The sequence below is a fragment of the Bos indicus x Bos taurus genome, chromosome 6 (assembly GCF_003369695.1).
Source record: "Bos indicus x Bos taurus breed Angus x Brahman F1 hybrid chromosome 6, Bos_hybrid_MaternalHap_v2.0, whole genome shotgun sequence".
Taxonomy (NCBI): domain Eukaryota; kingdom Metazoa; phylum Chordata; class Mammalia; order Artiodactyla; family Bovidae; genus Bos; species Bos indicus x Bos taurus.
This window is the reverse complement of record NC_040081.1, coordinates 45569567-45590237: the sequence shown is the minus strand read 5'-3', so window position 1 is coordinate 45590237 and position 20671 is coordinate 45569567. Positions and strand designations below refer to the sequence as shown.

General features: G+C 44.6%; 2 long non-coding RNA genes across 6 annotated transcripts; one reads left to right on the top strand and one right to left on the bottom strand.

Annotated features, from left to right (window-relative positions):
• Positions 1–5069: 5069 nt before the first annotated feature.
• On the bottom strand, positions 5070–17840 carry LOC113894186. 5 transcript variants are annotated; one of them, XR_003511506.1, is made up of 4 exons: positions 17474–17840; positions 9845–10031; positions 6490–6546; positions 5070–5737 (listed from the first exon to the last, which is right to left on the bottom strand). It is a non-coding gene; the product is annotated as an uncharacterized LOC113894186 (long non-coding RNA). The 5 variants fall into 5 exon arrangements; XR_003511509.1 differs by having other exon boundaries at positions 17602–17833; XR_003511507.1 differs by having other exon boundaries at positions 17447–17695.
• A 113-nt stretch (positions 17841–17953) lies between these two features.
• Positions 17954–20246, top strand: LOC113894706. Its single transcript, XR_003511642.1, has 2 exons — positions 17954–18021; positions 19940–20246. It is a non-coding gene; the product is annotated as an uncharacterized LOC113894706 (long non-coding RNA).
• Positions 20247–20671: the final 425 nt, after the last annotated feature.

The window sequence follows — 20671 nt, the reverse complement described above, 5'->3', positions numbered from 1 at the left end:
GGTCGGGATCTTAACCACTGGACCACTGGGAGGTCCCTTCTGTTATTTCCTTCCAGGATGTGTTAGTCTTAGACCAGCTCTACCCTAATGGTGGCAAGATGGCTGCAAAATCTGGTGAATAAGAGATTCTCCTCTAGTTTGACCACACAAGCCAACAGGCAAGACTAACTCTAGCTAGACCTGCCTTACCTGGTTTGTGCTCCACGTTCATCCCAGATCCAATTTCTGCTGGCCAGGAGTTTGCACAGAGGTTCTGACTGGCCAAATTTGGGCCATATGCCTCCTCCTGTGCATGGGGTGAAGTCAACTCTACCCAAAGCAGGGAGACAGAGTGGGAGAAAGATGAACAAAAGACTTAGAGGTGGGAGTAGATGACCCCAAGAGAGAGAGAGAGAGTAAGATGTTGGGCAAAGAGAGTAAGAGCACCTATGTCAACCAGGAGAGAAAACTTGTACCCACTTAGGATATCCAGCATGGCTCTTTCTTGAGGATGCTGGATATAATTACTCTTTACATTCATAAATGATTGTCAGTTACTGATTTTTATAGTTCAAGATATGATCATGACAGTAGGAAATGACTGTGACTCTGGAGTTTTCAATTACATGACCAAATTATCTTTTTTGCACTATTTGGAGTTTGATTTTCTGTCACTTGCCACGAAAAAGCTCTGGACAAACATCCCCCCCCCCCCTTTTTTTTTTTTGCATTTATTTTAATCATGTTTGGTTAGATAGAGAAACCCAGGCAGATACGGTGCACGGTGGCCTGACTCTTGTAAGAAGCCGTGACAGTTCATTTCTCTGCATCGTATTCAGAAGAGCAGAGTTTGGGAAATACCACTTAGCGGAAGCATGAGAGTGAAACCCCGCCCCGCTTCCGCTGCTGCCAATCTGCTGGGGGATTTTAGGGGAGGGCGACCTCCCGTCACTGCCTGGCTTACCTACTCCAGGAAAGAGCGCGGTGGAGTCAATGTTCCCCTTCAGACCACATTCAGTGGAGCAGTGCAGCAGGGCCCTCAGTGCTCCTGCTTCCTTCCCCGACACGGGGGCTGCCAATGAGCTGTGTATTTTGTTATCAACAGGCAGAATAAACTGCAGAGGGCATTCTACACTCAGCAGGTGCGAGGGAAGTCTGGGAGAATGAATTCACTGTCCGCGGAGACCCGCCCAGGGCTAAGAAACCTGGATGTTTCATCTGCTGATGCTTGGGAACCCCGGGTCACCAGCAGCTGAGCCCAGGAACCCAGACCTGAGAGCATATCAGATCCATCCTCCTGTCAGTGCTTTTCAAACTGCTGCTGCTGCTGCTAAGTCACTTCAGTCGTGTCCGACTCTGTGCGACCCCATAGACGGCAGCCCACCAGGCTCCCCCGTCCCTAGGATTCTCCAGGCAAGAACACTGGAGTGGGTTGCCATTTCCTTCTCCAATGCATGAAAGGGAAAAGTGAAAGTGAAATCGCTCAGTCACCGAACACCTATAACATATAATAAATTTAATTTTATTAAAAAATTTTAAAAAGCAAAAAAGTACAAAAAGAAAGCCCAACCTTTTAGAAAATTCAAGTATAGTTGATTTACAATATTGTGTTAGTTTCAGGTGTACAGCAAAGTGACCCAGTTATACACACACATATATTTTATATATATACTCTTTTCTTTGAATTTTTATCCATTGTAGGATACAAGATACAGTAAATCCTTGTTAAGGAAAGCCCAATTTTTAAAAATTGGATTCAAAAGATAAAAACTGCGATTGACGCTTCTCTCTGTTTGTTCTTTGTTTCTGCGCTTTGTTCACATGGACGGGTAACCATCTCACAGTGCTCTGGGGAAAGCACTCTCTCCCTTTCTTTGAAAGTTTTCAGACCACTTCCTGCTTCCAGTAGGTGTCTGAAAATTAAGTAAAGCTTGTCAGTGGACATTGGAGAGTGTTCACCACATGGTTGTAAACACCATTCCCTTCATTTGTTTCCTCACTCATTCTTTCCATTTCTCATTCTATCCATCCGAAATCCTGACGAGTTCCCACTGGACGTCAAGCCCAGGCTGCTGGGGTGGGCTCCGCCCACAGCCCTGCATCCCAGTCAGACCATCTCTCAAATGTATGCTCAGCTTTGCTGACTCTGCACCTGTGTCTGAATCCCAGGCATTTTTCACAGCTCTCTTGAAATGTCAGCTATTCCATCAATGAAAGTTGTCATTATTCTGACCTCTGCCAGTTTCCGGCATTCACTAGGTACCTCGCATACTGTATTCCTATCCTCCCCAACAACAACAAAGGGAAGTTTTATCATCCTTCCTGAAACCTGTGCTCCTCCTCCTGGACAGTGTGGTTCTCTGGAAAGTTTCCTGCACAGCATACGTTTAGGAAAGTATGTGAAATTGTGCAGCTCAAGGAAGTATTAAAAATCTCACTACACCCATGTAACTTGCACCCCCCCCCCAAAAAAAATATATATATAGAACATAGCACCTTGAAGACCTCCTGTATCTCTTTCCCGTCACTACCCCACTGCTTCTTCCTAAGAGCAGTCTCTACCCCGAATCCTGATTCCATGGCTTAATTTACCCTGTTTCTATTCATCTAAATGGAATCTCAAAGTACTCTTGCAGCTTGCTTTTGTTCATTCTGCATCGCTTGCGAGATCATTGCATTGTTGTTCATTCTCACTGCTGTATTGTATTCTATTGTGTGAATGTATCAGTTTACTCTTTGTACTGTGGATGGGCATTTGGGGAGTTTCCAGAGCTGCTGCGTTTTAGTCCATGCCTCTTGGTGGCTTTATAGATTCATTTCTACTGCATAAATAGTAGAAATGCAGGGACATGGGGTTTACATGTACCCAGTGTCAGTAGATACCCTGAACCTTGTTTAAGGCCCTTTCACTATTCCACATTATTTTATCTGTGAATTTACATCATTTTTCCTTAACAGATTATACGTGTGTTTTCAATTAAATAAACCCTGTGCTCCGGCTCATTTTAAAATGACCGATCTAACATACAATATAAAATGGAAAACTAAGTGAGAAAGAAGAAATGAAAATAATTTCAGAGGAAAAAAGAATAAAGGGAATGTAATGGCTCGAATACATTCCACAAGGTACTTTTCAAAAAGTTGGACCATAGATGTGGTGGAGCCTCCTATTAGCCAATACAAAGAGAGAAACAAGTTACACAAATCAATGTTCACAGGATAAATGTACCAACTGTTCAGCAGTGTGGCTATTTCTGGTGCTGAAATTTTGAAAAAGTCAACCAGAGTCTTCCCCAAGAGGATACTGTCTGGCATTGAAAATGAAGGATCCAACAACTTCAATCGGCAACAACAAAGGAAATTTTATGTTACTCCCCTCCGGTTATAATCTCCCTCAACAGGCAACTCTGAAAGAACTAATGCAATCAGATACATATTTCTCCAAAGGTATAAGACCAAGAGAAAAAATAAACTAGACTCAAAGTGTGGTTCAGGTACCTGGAGGGGTCTCTAGGATCTTTCTAGGGGTACTGCATGATCAAAAATATTTTTACAATCCTACCAAAGGCTTTTTGCCTTTTTTACTCTCATCTTATGAGGGTGTAGTTTTCCAGAGGTCACATGACATGTGATATAGCAATAGATCAGATGCAGAAGTAGACATGAGAATCTGAAATCTCCTATTAAGCCAGGCATTAAAGAAATTTGCAAATTATTTTGGAAAATAAAATTTTCCAAAAATGTCATATACTTTAGGTCTCCTATGGATATTTTTAAATATTAAAAAAATTGTTTTAATTTCTAATACATTAAGCATCTATAGATACAATCCAGTTAAGAAAAAACACTTGGGAGTTCTCAAAAATTTTTGAGTGATAAAGGGTCATGAGACTATTTGGCGAATTCCCCAGAAGTCCCAAGGCCCAGAAGATAACTGGTAAAAAATGTTCTCTGATCAAATACACTTGGGAAATGTTATGTCTGTCTTGGAAATTGTGAAATGAGAAGCAAATGAACTTAATGACTCTGCTTCCTAACTGTATGTGACTGTGACTAAGATCCCCTCTTTCGAGTGCTTTCCTTGTTACCCTGAAGGCACACCTGGGAGTGGCACGGGTGCACTACCAGGCCCCATTCAACCCGCATTAAGCAGCATCTCTAACAACCTGGGCTTCTGTCAAGTGTGGGCAGCACAGTCTGACACTACACCTCTGATAACATCAAGAGCGATCCTTTTATAAACATCAAGGCAGCTGAGCAGGACAGAAAGCCTCTTTATCTCTGCAAAGAGGTAGACCAAGGGCAGGGTCAAGGCCAGGACAAAGAGCCCATTCAGACTAAACCGAGTCTGTTGCAGCCAACCAACAGGCCATCGAGGCCCCTCTCATCTATGATGCTCAGACGCAGTCATTTCAGCTGGATGTCTTCCAAACCAGATGGTACAGGCACTGGCCTCGGTCACAGAGAAATCTCAATTAAGCACCCACAGGATGTGTGACTCTTAAGTCACACCTCCTGGTGCCCCCTCCAAGGAAAAGAGTGGTTAAATGTACCCCGAATGAGTCAACTTCTTTTACTGGGTTGTTAACTATGAGTCAATTAAATGTTAAGGAATACTGACCAGAAACGATGACTTTGGAACTATCAACCTTATTTCTTTCTGACAGTAATTAACATAATTATGCTAGTTTTCTATTAGGCCTACTCCCAGTTCACAATAATAAAATTATGTCATCAGGCAGCTCATCTAAAAGAGAGCATACAGCAATGTGCAAGACACTCTGGGGAATCAAAAAATGAAAAAGATGTGTCTTTTTGAAAGCACACAATCTAGGTAACAGGTCAGACAGAGACCAGAGAAGGAAACAAGTATTCTCATGCTCATCTCTGCAGCACCTGGCGAGGTATCTGGTAGAGAATTGCATTCAATAAACATTTGTCTCAACATATTTGCTATTTACCTCTAAGATTTTTACTTGACAAATACCACACAGTCAAATGTCTGGTCAAATATAATTCAGTCAAACAGTACTTCTTGGTATAATTAATGAGCCTTAATAAAGGATTTACAAAAAAAACTTAAACCATTATAAAGTAAGAGAAATCATTTTAATATATATATTTTCATTTCAGTCAATTCAACAATGATTTCTAATAGGCATGCAGACCCATTTAGTTTGCTTCAAATTTGTTTATATCCCAACATGCAGCAACCTTCCTAATGAGAGAGTTGAGTTGAACTATTTATTCTTAAAGAGTACAATGTACCTTGTCCTCAAAGAGTTTTATCAACTTTAACATTTTCAAAGAGCCCTATGAGGCTGCTCAATATGGTAGTTTCCCCCTGAAATTTCCTATTTGGAGGATGGCAAAACAGTCTAGAATCTTCCCCAGGCTACTAGTTGTTTGTATTCATATCACAGCTTGGCTGGCTAAGAGGTAGAGACTGAATAATATGTAGATAGCCTTCAAGTCCAGCTGAGTGAGACAGCTTCATTTTTAGAAAGGAAACCAAATCATGAAAACCCTCCTACAGTATGATTTGTTCCAGGGTCCTTTTAAGGAGGGACGTACTCCTCATGCATAGGACTTTTTATGGCTTTCTAGAGTTTTCTGCTCCAGCCAGCGTTCTCTAGCCAGGTGACTTATTGAACTTGCTGCAGAACTGAAAGCATGAAGTCTCTTGTCTACTTTCATAATTAGAGGTGGTGTTAGTCTTCTCATTTCCGGCCAAATGGATCCGACCACACTTTCAACCCTATAGAAAGAAACATGAATTAAAAACAGGATTCATTTTTAAATTTCCTATCACTTCCCTCAACCCCAAACAAAGAAGATGACATCAGAATGGAGCTGTGCGATTTCCACGGAGTTTGAGGTAGTTCGGGCAAGCTGCCGGAACCCTGGTATGGAACGGCTGGGCAGCCGTGGCAGCCAAGAAAGATTTTTAAATGGCTCAGAAACTACCCCACAGTAGGGAGATATGTATCTGGCCTAGTTAAAAAATAAATTAAAAAAAGACCACTGCCACAAGAGTTTTGGCTAATAAGCTAGAAACCTCTCATTCTCAGCCAACTTGGATTGTCTCAAAGTAACTAACCATTCAGCCATAAAGGGAACTTCTGAGCTTCTGTACAAAGCAGAATCCTGCATCAATTAAAATAGCTCACAAGTAAACAGTATTTTCCCATGAGGGTAGTGTTTAAATAGGTGCTTGGTAAATAAGTCTGCAAAACAGCTATTTATGCTTCATAGTTAATTGCACACTTGTTACATCTTTATGCCCACTTATCAAACTCAAAAGTAACATGCAAACTTGCAAAAACTATTCCGGAGTGAAATATTAAGAGGAAGTCTTAGGGTGGCAACCTCTAAAATGGCAACTGCTGAAAAATAATAACACAATCACAATCTAGCCTCAAAGTGGAAAAGATTTCTCTGCAAAGCACATACCTCCCCCCAACAATGAAGCATTTCACATGAGATTTTTGTCTTGATTTTTAAGTTTACCTGGTGGCTGCACGTCTTCTTGAACAATACCAGCTCGATTTATGGCTTGTTCCTTCTCTGAGAAACATAACAGAAAAATTACTCTTTAGAGAGGGGGTCGGGGGCAGAGTGGTGGAACTCTTTGTATCTACATGGGACAATAAGAGAACAATATATCTGAGTGCTATTAAATTCAGAGCTGCCACTGCCCAGAGCTTTTAGGTAATGGAAGTTGGATCCTATCAAGCAAAAAGACTGGATATTTTCAGTGAAAGAAAGCAAGCCATACTTCAGAAGAAAAACTCCCAATGAACATCTTTTCTCGGTGATATCAGCAGTTTGGAAAGGCAACAAAAACAACAGAAAAAGAACAATTTTGAAAGAACTAGTGGGTGTGATGCGATGAGAGCAGGGCTGTTGAATTGATGGAACAAGTACAATTAACAAGAAAACGATGCAGTTTGTGCCTAAAATGTACTCCACTGAAGGCCTAGACCCAGAGCTAAATATGCTATGTTTTTGATAGGAAATAGAGCAGAAAATTAATCTTTGGGTGGGTGGCTTTGGTTTGGATAATTGAAGCTTCCCTAATTGACTGCAGGTGCTGCACCAATTAGTAAGCGCGTTCTAGTGACAGCAGCTTAGCTGATCTCTTCAGAGATGTCCAACAGGCGAGGGCCAAGAGAAATTGGGCATTTTATGTCTGTGGGCTTCAAGCACTCTGACACATCTTTCTAAGTGGTTTCAAATAAACCCAAGGGCTGTAAAAACAAAGACTTATTATTTTAAGTATCTTGACAAACAAATCGTGGCTTTTCAGCAGAAAGACTTGGAGCCAAAGGATGTTTACTAGTATATTATAGTAATTAAGTGCTGTAATCAAACTTTTGTTTTAATCAGGCTAAAAGTGTTTCTTTTAAATCCATATTTAACTCTTCTTTAATATGAGGCCATTTTCTTTATTCTGGCCTCTGGATTCTCATAAAGTTAAAAGAAACAGGGCTTTGCCAAATCGAATATTCATCGAACTTGCTTCTCTGGTGATACGACGGAAAGTCAATCCTGAGTGACCTATCTGAGGTTTTATCAATGCTAAGTTTTGCTTTGGCAACTAAAACACTGGGCAGTAGGGATCATCTGAATCTTGACATCCAATTCTAAGTGAGACAGAGAAGATACAGCCCTAAGAAGCCTCTTATAGATAATGGTGAGTTTCACTGGGCCTCTCTGAAATAGCAGATAAATGACAACCAAGTCCCTACGGACCAAGAGATGCCAAAGGATGTCTTCCATCTAGAGCAGGTGATAATGGAGCCTCTAAGGTGTCAGACTTTCTAAAATAACTCAACACAAAAGACGATCTTATTTCCTAAGAAGTTGAATTCCTATAGGATTGAGCCCCACCATGCTGTCACCATGTAAGTCTCCAAGTATAGATGTGTCTCAAACATGCTCTTAGAAAATGCCAACTAGTAGAAGACTACACTGTCATCAGTAGTGCCAGGAACAAAAATAGGTATCATTTTTCATACCTAAAAGGTCCATTCTCCAGTATTACGGAAGAAGGAAGAGATGAGTTTTTTAAAAAACACTTGATTGCCTGAAAGCGTTCTAGATGTCCAGATTTAAGAGAATCAGATAGCCTGGTGTACCAGAACGCGTTCTACAAGAGGCAGGTTGTACAAAGCCAAAGAAACTGGCAGTCTGCCAAGCATCAAAGGAAGTTGACTTCCTGTGACAACAGAATACCTAATTGTGTTCTCACCTCTTAAAATGCAATAGAGAACCAAGAGAAGAGAAAGGAATCCCTGTCTTTACACTTCCTTGCTAATTGCTAATGAGGTTGGAGAGAGGCTGAGGATTTATTTTAAATAGACCATAATCTCTTTATAATCCTTGTCCTTATGCAACCACCTCTTTTTTTGGCTTGGATGGGCAATTTAAACTGATTTGCAGAACTAGTTCTTACTGAGTGATAACTGGTATTAGCATCCTATCTACATCCCCTGGTTCTTTTATCCATTAATGTTCCATAGTGCTTGAAGACCAAAACAGTCTTATAAATTCACAGTGTGACACAAAGACACTTTATTTGTGAATGTGGAATATGCTTAAAGGCAAACAAACTGGCCCCTCGGGACTCAGCAAATACGTCTTGATGAAGCTGACAGTAGGTGTCTATTTCGCTGTCATGAGAGAAATAGCAGATGTCTCTGGGCCTCGGGAAAAGGGCAACACGGAAGTCAGGGGTTTAACTATGTGGGCAAATCAGGATAAGCTAATTACTGACTTTTCGGTAGTGAGCATATTTCTATCAGGAGTGAAATGATTAAAATGCAAATACGCAACACTGGGCTGGGAGCTTTGCAATGTCAGTTAGACAAGTCCCCTCTCCAGTGTCTTAGCAAGCCCAACTCTGCCCCCTGGTGCTAAGGCAGCGAGCTGATTTGCAGTTTTAATCGAGGATCCTTAGGTATATTATTCAAAACTTAGTAATACACGCAGATGGGCTCATTTTTGTACGGTAGCAAAAGAGTCTTAAACCCATTTTTTAAGACTTTTTTAAGTTTTAAAGTTTAAGACTTTTAAAGTCTTAAACCCATCCTTATATTAAATGCCCATACTGTGAAATCTGTGTGACTTATTACTTTATTCAACGTTCACAGCAAACGGAGGCTGCACACCCACGCACCCGCCCCTCAGCGGTCTCATTAGGGACGGTGTTCTTGGGGAGCACTAGCAGACAAAAACCTAAAAGCAGGTGCAGCATCTCACCTCGGGACCCTCTGCAGTGAGACCACCACCTCAAGAATACCCCCTCCATCTCCTCCTGCCAATGAACCAGTTAAAATACAAGCAACTCACCACCTGAGGTAATTGGCCAGATGTCAGCATCTGAATATGGACTGTATATTACATAATAGCATTGTGTCAATATTAAATTTCCTGGATTGGATAACTGTGATTATGTAAGAGAATGTCCCTGTGCTCAGGAAATACATGCTGATGTTTTAGGTATCAAAGCTCACAAGGCCTGCTACCTAACTCTCAAATGGTTCAGCAAAATAATAGTAACAGTAATATGTGTATAATCTGTGAACATACACATATCTCTATGTATGTATGTGTGTATAGACATGTCACATACATATCGGGAGAGAAAGCAAATGTGGCAAAATGTTAACAACTGCTAAATCTAGGTGAAGGACATAAAGGGATTCATTCTACTATTCTCAGATTTTCTCTGTCAGTTGCCTTTTTTTAACAACAAAAAAACACAACTGCGAAACAAGTATAAGGAAGTCCAACAACACTATTTCATGATGATTAATTCAAAGTCTCTTTTAAAAATAGCAAATATAAAATGAAAAAGTACTTTTCTAGTGCTCCCAGTTTGCTGCAGCCTGCGGAGTTACCCAGGATGGATGTGTGCCATGGGAGGGAGTGTGAGCCAGTGGCTGAGGGCACCAAGGGGCCACCAGAAGTACGGGCTCCTCCCAACGCTGGGAACACCTCTGTTTCTCACCAATGTGTGTGATGAAACCCATGCAGCTTTGTAAGGCCTGTTAGAAAAAAAGACTTTAGTCTGTGCAATTCATTTTACTCAAGGTGAAAGGAATAAAAAGCATATTCTGAGCACTTGCCATGAAATAGGGAAAACGCCCTTTTAAGGTGAGAGGTATTCCTCATCAAGTGACTTCTCACAGGCCTGCTCCAACTATCACACACTGTGGATGGGGGCACAAGGAAAGAGGAAAAATTGAGGGGTCATGGTTCTTCCACCTTGGCTTTGCTGGCAGGTGAAATGCAGCAAATGCAGGTGAAACTGGGCTTCATTAAGCAGCAGACAAGGCTGAGGAGTTCGGGTCTAGTATTTACCCAGCAATAAATGTGCTGCTGCTGCTGCTGCTAAGTCACTTCAGTCGTGTCCGACTCTGTGAGACCCCATAGATGGCAGCCCACCAGGCTCCCCCGTCCCTGGGATTCTCCAGGCAAGAACACTGGAGTGGGTTGCCATTTCCTTCTCCAATGCATGAAAGTGACAAGTGAAAGTGAAGTTGCTCAGTCGTGTCCAACTCTTAGCGACCCCATGGACTGCAGACTACGAGGCTCCTCCATCCATGGGATTTTCCGGGCAAGAGTACCGGAGTGGGTTGCATTGCCTTCTCTGAATGAATGTGCTAAGTGACCCTGATCGAGTCACCTAAACGTGGGGGCTGAATAAGCACAAGTTTCCTGGCAAAACCCTATGGTTTTATGCTTCTCCACATCTAACTAAAGTTAGTTAAAAATGTACAGGATCACAGGAAATGATCTTATTTTGTCTCATTTCATAGGTTGCCTTGAAATGCTGGTATTTTTAAAAGGCTACATTCAGGATCCCTGACTGGTTCTAAGACAAAAGGCAATCAGGCTTTAAGCTGTATCACTTGCGCGCTTCCCTAAACATGGGCTCTTCCCACAAACCAGGTTGGGCCGACAGGCTGAAAGCTAGAAAGTAACATCCGGACTCCCCTGCAGAAGGACTGCAGAACTAACTGAATACTCTGGTTTTGGACTGACAATTGCCATCTTCCCGGGGCTCATTTCAGTATCAGGTATCACGAGTCGAACTGACCTTGTATGCTACCTAACACTTGGTAAAGTCTGGCTGAGTTAGTGAAAGAGCTGAAGATCACACTGAATGTCAAGATGAAATTCAAGATGGCAGTCTTGCAATAGTGGTCTGTCTGCTTTTAAATCACAGAAGATCTTGGATTTATTTTACATAAGGGGCCTTCTGCCTCTTTTCTACTGCCTTGAGGCTTATTTCACCAGGGGCTCGGGAACCTACCTACCCCTATCCAGGCCAGCCAGCATCAGTCAAGCTGGCCCAGCTGAAAGGTCCCGCAGTGACTCGGCTCTTGGGCCCTACATGGCCTGGATTCCTTGCCAGCCTCTGGCTCCCCTTGTCAAGGACTGGGTGTCTGCCCAGGCCTTCCAAGGACTGTGGGCTTCCCCTTGGTCTGCCCAGAATTCTGGGGACCACAGAGGTATGAAGGAAGCTCAGAAGAAAAACAGCCAACAAGAGAGGCTAAGAAGGAGTGGATGAAAGGCAGGAACAAAAGAGCAAAGCCAGGAGTGCTGGTGGAGGTAGGCCACCAAGCCCGAGGAAGAATGCGTCCCGAGGAGGGAGTCTGCCTGGGGGTCATGCCTCTCACGTGTAGTCACCGGACCTCCTGAGTCACAAAGAGAGCAGAAGCCAAGGTGACCAAGTCACACCGCCGTCTAGCTGTATCCATGCCCACCCTTCCTCCTCAGCTGGTAGAAGAAGTGTCCCACCTTGGGTCCAAGGCTCCTCCTCCATCTGATGTCGAGATTCCCCCACCTCCTCCAGCAGCCTTCTTTATCCAGAGACCCTCTTGGCTCCCTGATGCTCCCAGACGAAACAGAACCACCACCCCCCTAGCCTCCTTGACCAGCTGCAAATACAATTCCTCATTCTCTTCTTCAGATAGCCCAACATCTTTATATAGTCAACCTAATATCCCATTTACTCTTCATCTGCTGCAATCTGCCTTCTGCCCACTGTCAAACCACTGAAAGCACTCTTAACAAAATGGCCACTGAGCTTCACCTTCTTTTTGCTAAATCCAATGGATATTTTCAGTTTTTATCTTCCTTACTGTGTCTAAGCAGCCAAGCCCTGCTGATCACACCCTTTGCCATGAAGAGCTATCTTCCTGGGGCTTATGACTGCAGCCTCTTCCGGTTTTAATGCCCTCACTCTGGCCATCCTTGTCAGTCTCCTTAGAAGGTCCCTCCTCCTCTGACCGCTTGCTCTTCAGACCTTCAAGTGCCAGTGTTCACCTGCATTCTGTCCTGGACCAGCATGTCGCTTTCAATCTCGGAATGCTGCCTGGAGCCCCACCTGCTGCAGTGACTCCGCTTCCCATCTGATGCTGAAGATGGGCCATCTCTAGCTCCAGCTCAGATCCTGTGGCTTGGCTCCAGATTGGCACATCCCACCACCTAGGGGAAATCTCCAGGAGCACATCCAGGTACCTAACACTCAATACATCCCAAACTGAACCAGCCTGTCCCCTCATCCCCCAAACAGACTCCATGTATTCCTTAAAGCCTAGTACCACATCTCTTCAACTGCTGGAGCCAAAAAGCTGGGGGCCAGTCTCCTTCCTCTCCCTTGCTTGCCCTTGAGCTAATCAGTCACAAATCCCTGTAGAGGATTTATTTCTTAAACCTGGCTCCTGAATTCAGTCCTTCTGCCCTGTCCCATAACCACCGGCACTCTGGTGCAGGCTATTGTCATCTCTCCTGGAAGCACAGCCTGCCTGGGTCTTGGCCTTCTTACCTTCAACCGTGGCCCTTCCGGCCCCTCCGTCAGATACAGTCAGAGATGCCTGGAAAGGCTGAATCTGATCACCTTGCTCTCCTGATTAAAACATTTCAATGATTTTCCACCCTCTGAGGACAGCAGAGAGTTATTCAAGTGTTTTAAAATAAGCAAGTGAGATGATCAAATTCCAAGTGCAAACGGCACAACGATAGGCTTTTCAACAGGCACAGTGGAAAACCTGGAGTTCTATACATTTTCTGACACACACACATGTATTTTCCCAGTTACAAATTCTCACCAAAGAGACACAAAGATGTATTTCAGAATGAAGACAACTGAAACTAGAAAGGTGTGAGACAGACAGATCAGTGAATAAAGAACCTGAGTCAAGAGAGACAATCAGTGACTGTAAAACGTTGATGGTCCTAACCATCAACCTAACCTAATTGGTTAGGTTGGTCCAACCTAACCAACGTTAGGTCCCAACCTAACGTTGATAGTTCTTGCTCCTGGGGAGCAAGAAACACAAGGCAGGAGGGGTGGGGAGTGTGGGACAAGAGCTAAGGCCTTCTAAGGTCTTTGTTTATTTCATAGGAGGTAAAGATATTGACTAGCTCTCAGTTGTCAAAACAAAAGAAGAAAAACAGAATGTAAAACTTTCAAACTAGTAGAGGGCAAGAAAATTAAATAAAGAAGCCTTGAAGCAGAAAAGGAGAGAAAAAAAAAAAGAGACAGGATTAAATAGAAAACATAAGATAGGGAAAATAATTCAACATTTTAAAGATTATCAGACTGGACTTTAAAAAAAAAAATCCCAGTTTGGGTTGCTTATAAGACTTAAGGACAAATAAAGGCTAAATATAAGAGAATATATATACCAGGAGAACACTAACCCAAAGAAAGCTGGTAACTATGATGATATTAGACAAAACAGAATTGGGGAGGAATGTTAGGGGGTAAAGAGGACTCTTACATGATGATAATTGAAAAAAAAAATTCTTCAGAACATTCTAGATTGGGAGCAACAACTAATATGGCCTCAAGATATATAAGTAAGAGAATTAAGAATGATTTGGAACCATCATACACAGAACTCTGTACCCCCAAAGAAGAGAACATACCTCATTCCAAGCATGCAGGGAACATTCACAAAAACTGACCTGTATCAAGTCACGAAGCAAATCCTGACCAGCATCAGAGAATCAAAATCACATGGTCTGAATTCTTTGACCACAAATGCAAAGAAGGTAGATAAGCAACAATAACATAACCAGAAAGACCAGAGTGGCTGCAGGGTAGAGAACGGGGTGGTTGTGGTGCTGGTGGAGCAGGGAGACCAACTCAGAGCACAAGGAGTGGGTGGCGGGAGAGGGGCTGGACATGCGTGGGGCAGTGACATGAGAGAAGAGCTCTGACTTGTCCAGCCACATATATCCAGCACCTAATACAGTGCCAGGCACACTGCTGTTAGAACAGCAGGTTTTTAAAAAATAAAAAGAAGGCTAAATAAATGTTAGCTGAATGTGCTGAAATGAATCGAAGCTCCGTCCTCACAGTGCATCTCCATGACCTGGTCACGAACGCCTCACCTGGGTCTGAGCATCTGCTTAAATCTCCTTGTTTCACTTCCCTGCCTCTGTAGCTCCTTATTTTTGAAATGTTTTTATGGGATTCCTAATGTAAAAATATGAGCTTCCCTGGTGGTTCAGCGGCAAAGAATCCATCTGTGAATGCAGGAGACACAGTTTTGATCCCTGGGTCAGGAAGATCCCCTGGAGAAGGAAACGGAAACCCACTCCAGTATTCTTGCCTGGCAAATTGCATGGACAGAGGAGCCTGGAGGGCTACAGTCCATGGGTTGCAAAGAGTTGGACACAACTGAGCAACCAAACGGAGAAGGCCCTGGCACCCCACTCCAGTACTCTTGCCTGGAAACTCCCATGGACGGAGGAGCCTGGTGGGCTACAGTCCATGGGGTCGCTGGGAGTCGGACACAACTGAGCGACTTCACTTTCACTTTTCACTTTCATGCATTGGAGAAGGAAATGGCAACCCACTCCAGTGTTCTTGCCTGGAGAATCCCAGGGATGGCGGAGCCTAGTGGGCTGCTGTCTATGGGGTCGCAGAGTCGGACACGACTGAAGTGACTTAGCAGCAGCAGAGCAACCAAAACAAAAACAAAAAATCAGTATTTCTATACCTTTTATCTCATTTAATTCACTCCAAAACATGTAAATTCAGTCCTACAAACTTCACTGTTTACAGATGAGGAAACAGGCCAGGCTCAGAGAGGTTAAGTAGCTCATCTTAAAATCCTCTTCTAGGAAGGGACTTAGACCCTCATCTGACTGACTCCCTCTATCCTCTTAGGCAGTATGGTGCCCTGGTGTAATAGTGAACGGCACTGGTTCAAATCTGGGACTCACTGGTTGTGGGTTCTCGAACAAGTTAACTGTTTTACACCCCAGTTTGTCCATGTATAAAATGGGGATGATGATCACATAGCAACTACCATAAAAGGTTACTTTTGCACCAAATGGGTTAATATATTAAAAGTGCTTGGAAGAGTGTCAGACATATAAACCGTTTTCAATACATATTACCTATACAGTATCATTTACCTGTTTAAGGACTCAGTTATAACTCAGATAACAGTGTCCAAATTAATTAAAAGTGAACCAGAAACGTGGGCAGGTGTTGACTGCCTTACATTTAAAAATGCTGATATTGTAGCCACACACTCAGTGTTCACATAAAAGGCCTAATTTGTCTGTCTTAAAGTGACTCAGATAACCATAGACTATGGACCTGTAAGATTGTTGTTGGGAGACACAGCACAAACCCACACCCTGAACCAGAGGCCGGTTTCTCAATCTCGGCACCATTGGCATGTTGGGCTGGGTATTTCTTTGTTATGGGTGGCTGTCCTACGTGTTGCACAAACTTTAGGAGCCTGGCCTCTATGCGCTAAATGCGAGTGGCACACTCACCCACCCCACCCTACCCCATGGCACCCATTTTGTGACAAGCAAAAATGTCTCCATAGAGAACCCCAGGGAGACAAAAATCACCCCTAGTTGAAAAACCACTGCTAGTCTTCCTAGACTGAAACTTTGCTAGGGGGATCCAAAGCAGACCCTCTTGACCCAAGTTCAACTCTAGAGGCTATCATAAAATAGAGTGAAGCAAGGATTCTGTAAGGAGGGATGACACAGATTATGCAAGGCCTCACTCAACCCCATTTTTATTTACCCCGCACATGGGCGCACAGAGACAGGCTGGAAGGCAGAATGCAGAGACCATTTCAATCCCAGGTGATAAAAAAGAAGCTGCAAGGAAATCTGAGTGTGTGCTTAAAACGCTCTGTCTCAGAAACCAAATGTTGTAGCATTTGTAATGGGCAGAGCATTTACACGGAGCTTTCGGCTTTAGATCGCCAAGCTTTCAGCCTCCGCTAATATTCTCAAGGGGCAGGGCTGGCCCTCTTCCATCTTCAACATGATTCAGGTTTCCTGGAGAACAAAATGAGCCTCTAATGCCTGATATTTTCTCTCTGACAGATGGTTTCAGATGTATCAAAGTGCTAATCCTTGCTGAGGTATAGGTCTCAAGGAAGGAGAGTTTGGCTTTTAGAATGATAGGACTTGAACGATTAAGGAAGAAAATTACTCCCAGGATATTCGCCATTGTCATGTGAGCAGCCGGCTTAAAACGAAGGAAGACAGCAGAATGTGAAAAAAAAGATTTGAGAAAGGAGAGGAAAAACTCAAAAATCCAGGTTAACTGTTCAGGTTCAAAACATGTCCGCTCAATGACATCTTTGGGAGCGGAAATGAAGTGCCATAAAAACACCTTCAAGCTCAGGATAATGAGGGGCCATCCCTCCCCACAACATCACCATTCCCAGCTTCAGGGTGTGGAAGAAGGCCCGGAAAGGAAGGCGGAAGTTGGAATATTAGTCTTGCCACTTACTAGCTGTGTGTCCTTGGGCGTGTAATACAACCTCTCTGAGACTTCCCATCCATAAAACACTTAATAATAACCTGCCTCAAAATGAGGTTAAATAAATTAAGTGATCCAGTATTAGTTGCTCAGTCGTGTCCGACTCTTTGTGACCCCATGGACTGGGGCTCCCCAGACCCTTCTGTACCTGGGATTCTCAAGACAAATACTGAAGCAGGTTGCCATTTCCTTCTCCAGGAGATCTTGGCAACGGGCTTAATGAAGACACATCAAAAAGCCTCCAGTGAATACCAGTATGAACTAGGATTTAGTGTTGACCTACTATGTCAATTGCTTTTATTACCACCTCTAAGTCTCACCAGATGCCAGGCAGTTTTAAAGATATACAGACACAAGAGACGCAGGTTCGATGCCTGGATTGGGAAGACCCCAGTAGGAAATGGCAACCCACTCCAATATTCTTGCTTGGAAAATTCCATGGTCAGGGTGGCCTGACGAGCTAAAGTCCATGGGATCGCAAAGATTTGGATACGACTGAGCGACCCAGCACACACGCAGGCACGCGCGCACACACACACACACACACACACACAGATAACTACTGCTGAGGATGGTGAAGGTCTCAGAGGTTGAGTCACTTGACCTCGGTCACCAAAGTGCACACAGCCAGAGTCGAACCTGGATCTCGCTGACTCGTGAACCAACCTCTGTCCATGGCCCCACGTGGGGATGATGAGGGAAAGCTGGGGAGTTACTAGGGCCAGTCGGCCGCGTGGGGTCAGAGATCACTGTCACCGGGGCCGGGACGCCGCGTGGGGTCAGAGGTCACTCACTGTACTCCTCCAGCCGCATTAAGGGCCGGAAGTAGATGGGGTAGAAGGCGGCGCCGATCAGGGAGATGAAGCCGCCGAAAATGAGAGCAGTGCGCAGGTTCCGGGACATGGCTCCAGCCGGGGCTACCCGGATTCTCCGAGTGCCCGGGACTCTCCAAACCCGGCTCCCGCCGGCTGGGCCTTGACCCCGCTCGGAAGAGGAGGAACAGCTTTCGCTTCCGGGCCTTGGGGGCGGGGCTAGAAGTTGGGGCTGGGCCGAGGCAGAGCGAGGTGGGAGCAGGGGTGGAATCAGAGGCGGGGCCTAGGGGTGGGTGGGGCTAGGGCGAGGTGGGGCGGGGCCTCAGGCCCGGCGCACCGCCTCCCCGGTTGTCCCGGAATCGCTTAGCGCCCAGCAGGAGCCAGCCGCCGTTAAGAGTGGAGGTTTAATTGCTCGTTGCTCTCGGTTCCCAGTCCCTCTCCCAGCTGCTACCCGCCCAGCCTAGTTTTTCTCTCAGCTGCCCCACCCACCACTCTTCTGACCTCGTCTACCACTCCCTCCTTTACTAACCACGTTTCTTGGTTCTTTCCCCGCAACTGATTTGTTTTTCCTGACTACACTAGGAGGTGGAGGATCTCTATAGCTCGTTGATTTAATCCTCATGTCTTTTACTAAGTCACTTAAGTCGTGTCTGACTCCGTGCGACCCTATGGACTGTAACCTGCCAGGTTCCTCTGTCCATGGGATTCTCCAGACAAGAATACTGGAGTGGATTGCCGTTTCCTTCTCCATATCTTTTACAGGTGAGGGAATCTTGGCTTGGTTGAGCGGATTTGGACAAGTCACTTGGCCTAAAGGGCGATTTGAGGGGATTAGAGACAAAAGTGCAAAATGCCTGGCCAAGAAGGCCTGCAAGGGATTCTGAAATCGGAGCCACAGGAGCTTCAGAACCAAGATTAACCCGGGAGGAATGTTATTTCAACATCCAAGCTACAAGCAAATCTTTTCCGACTGATTTTCCATGTCCTCCTCTCTCCTTCCCCTTGCTGGATGTCAGGGTTATGGATGAGGATAGAAATTGAATAGAGATCAGCACAGGGCAGGGAGCCAGCAGCCAGTCCCACTGAAGGGACCTTGGGGCTCTGCCTTGTTGCCTGAGGTGGGAGCCACTGAGGACAGACATCTGCTTCCTCTTCCTATGATTGCCATCCTCCAGGCTTCTATGTCTGCTCTGCTGGCACAGGACCCACCCAGGGGTACTGGCAGCTGAGACTAAGATTCCTTGGGCCTTCACTCAATCCTTTATTTGAAAAAAGAAAGATACCAGCTACTGGGGGCTGCGGAGCAAAGAAGATCCCAGCAAATATTGACCCTAGCATCATTATTAGTTCAGGAAATAATTTACGATCTTTCAGAAATGGTGTAGAGGGCACAGGTTTCCTCTGTTTTGGTACTTTTGCAGTTGAATCAAGCTACTATTTATTTCCATACTTCCAGAAGCATGTAAATCAGGTGTTTGATATTTCAGCAGGTTTATGGACAGTCTTCTATGCCCCGAGCATCAGGCAAAGTGCTTTGGGAGGCACAAAGATGAATAAGATGTGACCCTTGTTCTCCAGGATCCTGCCAAGTGGATGAAGAGAAAGGACATATACATAACAAGATAACTGATGACCCAACTCAGCCTGTTGCTGGTGAGTGATAAGGTCCTGTGGGCTACAGGAGTTCAGAGGAGGAAGACAGATGACTGTAGGGTGAGACAGCTGGTCCTCGGGCGCTTGCAAGAGCTTTTTCGGATGAAGACAGAAAACTTCATGGCAAAGAGGAAAGCTGCAATGCATGCTTTATATCACATGATATAAAAATCCCAGGTATAGGACTTCCTTGGTGGTCCAGTGATTAAAGAATCTGCCTGCCAGTGCAGGGGACACAGGTTTGATCCCTGGTCCTGGGAGATCCCACATGCTGCGGAGCAACTATGCCTGTGCACCACGACTACTGAAACCCGTGCTGTAGAGTTTGTGTTCTGCAACAAGAGAAACCAGCACAATGACAAGCCAGGGCACCACAATGAAGAGTAGCCCCCCGCTTGCTGCAACTAGAGAAAGTCTGCAGGCAGCAAAGAAGACCCAGTGAACCAAAAAAAGAAAATCCCAGTTATCGCGTACATTTTAGCCTCCCAGCATCCACTTCTCTTTCTGTTAATAATACCCCAAATATCTTTTGGCAGACCACTTTTCTCCCATTCTCAATCTATGAGGTAAACTAGACCTTCTCCCCCTAACTCCAACCCTTACTCTTTCCCAGCTCTGAATGTTAACCATACAACCAAGCCTGACCAAGCTCTCTTGCTCATCACAGGGATTGATTGGCACTAGACTCAGGTCTGATTGTCCAATGTGACTGTATCCTCCAAGCCAAATGACGCACATAGAGCCAACCATAGTTTATCCCAGCTGCTGGGAGGCTGGATTTGAACTTGAAGGCATGAGACCCTGGAACTGCTGGGGACCACTGTTTGGAGACTGAGAATGAGGACAGTACAGCAGAGGAGCTGAGAGTTGGGGAGAAATCAGATGCTGACACTACATTTGAACACCCGAAGCCAATTGTGCCCCCAAACAGATTTCTCAGTAACATGAGCCAATAAAGTCCCCTCTTCAATGAAGCCAGTTTGAGTTGGCTTCTGTCTTTTAAAACAGAAGGAGTTGCAGATGAAATCACCATGGGTGTGATTTCATTTGCTCAACACCTCCACAAGCTCCAAATCAAGGATTACCCTATTATTTAGATCACAATACTGAGAACCAGAGACCTCACACCATTGACTGAGCCAGGGCCAGGGCTGAACTCTCAAGATTCCTAATCGGATAGGCTCTTCCATGACATCCTACTGTCTTTGTGAGCAGACTTGGCAAATGGCTGATGGAGTCCTATCCACGGTGTGTGTTAAAGCCAGTGCAGAGGGTGCCAGGATGTCCTTGTGAGGTACCAGTGGCGCCTCCAAGGCAGGAACAGGACTAACATGGGACAGATGAGCCACCCCTCTCCCCAAGGCAGTGTGGCAAGTAACTGGTGGTTCTGCTGCCCCCT